Source organism: Curcuma longa, chromosome 4, assembly GCF_044706935.1.
Source record: "Curcuma longa cultivar G26 ecotype Majalengka, Jawa Barat chromosome 4, ITB_CL_G26_1.1, whole genome shotgun sequence".
Lineage (NCBI taxonomy): Eukaryota > Viridiplantae > Streptophyta > Magnoliopsida > Zingiberales > Zingiberaceae > Curcuma > Curcuma longa.
Window position 1 is genome coordinate 21,209,050 of NC_133864.1, and position 1,625 is coordinate 21,210,674.

At 47.1% G+C, this 1,625-nt stretch overlaps 1 non-coding gene across 1 annotated transcript; it reads left to right on the forward strand.

The window, feature by feature from the left end:
* The first annotated feature begins 1,518 nt into the window (after window positions 1–1,518).
* Window positions 1,519–1,625, forward strand: LOC141828711 (small nucleolar RNA R71). Its single transcript, XR_012601807.1, has one exon. It is a non-coding gene; the product is annotated as a small nucleolar RNA R71 (small nucleolar RNA).

Here is a 1,625-nt window from a genome sequence, read left to right on the forward strand (position 1 = left end):
CAAATAAAGACAACGAATACAGAGAAGTAATGCAGTAAAGTAAAGGACACTTTTTATTTTTACTTGGTTCACAGCGCAACGCTGCTACTCCAAGGCCCACGGTCCTTGACCGTTTACGTTGGGCAATCCACTAAACCACTTGCCCCTTTCCGGCAGCAAGTGTATCGAAAATCCGATTACAAAAATGATTACAATATCAATATGAATTGAAGTACAAATTAAGCGTTTGTTACCAAACTTTCGCTCTCCGGAAGTCGAATTCGGCGTCTCGGTGTCAGGAACAGTTGCTTGAGGTAGGCACAGCACCGACGTCGAAGTTGGAAGGTTCGGGAGTCGCGGGAACGTAGTTTGGAAGCGTTGGAATGGAATGAATTGGCTGCTGCTCGCGGGTTCCTTATATAGCCGACCTGAGTCGACTCAGATGGAGATCTGGGTCGACTCCAGCACGCGTGACAGATAAAACTTGATCGGCTTCGTCGCTTATCCCTCCTGAGTCGACTCTGATCACGTTCTGGGTCGACTCCAGTCGCGGTGGCGGCAGCGGCGATAAGTTTTGACCCTGAGTCGACTCAAAACCTTACCTGAGTCGACTCCAGGCTGATCTGGCGGAAAACTCGACGCGCTGACTTCCAGATTCGAGCTGATTCGGCTGGAGTCGACTCCAGAGCACATCTGGGTCGACTCCAGACCCGAAAAATCAGATTTTTCGTCCGGAGTTGGCTTTCGTCAGGCTTTTCCTTCCTGCACAACAAGTTAGCTCAAATATAACATGTAAAGGATCGAGTCGGTTCACCGAACCAACTTCGAGTCTTAACTTCGGATCTCCGGTGAGATCCTGGGTTAGACTGGCACCTACTGTTCCTCGTAGGAACGCGTCCTCACCCACTCCCTCGGGAGAATTTACCTGATGCCAACCGAGTCCTCTTGACCCGTTGGACTTGTGCTCGGCTCTGTCGTTGCCCCCCAGGACTTGAAATGCAACTGATCCTCCTGATCAGTCCATTCTTCTACTGCAACTTGGTCCTCCTAACCAAGTCCAGTCCTTTTGCAACTTGGTCCTCCTGACCAAGTCCAGACTTCTGCCTGGTGCACTTTGACTCTGCCAAGACTTCATGCCTAGCAGCACTAGGACTTTACCTGTTTTCTGCAAGCTCACTTGAACCTGGTTAGCCAAACTACATACTTAACTTGATCCTAGTTCCATAATCAAAACTCTGGTTTGATCTGCTAGTGCTTCCTGCACTAACACATCATGCAACCTCCAACAGAAGCAGACAATTTCGAAATGAAGCCTTACTAATAAAAATGGTCTAGCAACACCAATTTGGAGGCTCACCCACTCATCCAAATTTATGATCGTTTACCCATTGATGGTGGTTCGATGTCACACTCTCGATGATGTCATAAGCTTCATCTAATATTTTATTCATCAAAGCTTCTCCGGCCGTGGAATCTAATGAAGCTTGTGTCAAGAACGTTATCCCATTATAAAATGTGTGGACAATCAACCACCTCTCCAATCCATTATGTGAGCATTGTTGTAGAAATCCCTAGAATATATCCCATGCTTCAAACAAAGACTCTCCGTCTTTCTATGTGAAACTCGTAATTTGATTCTTGAGGTG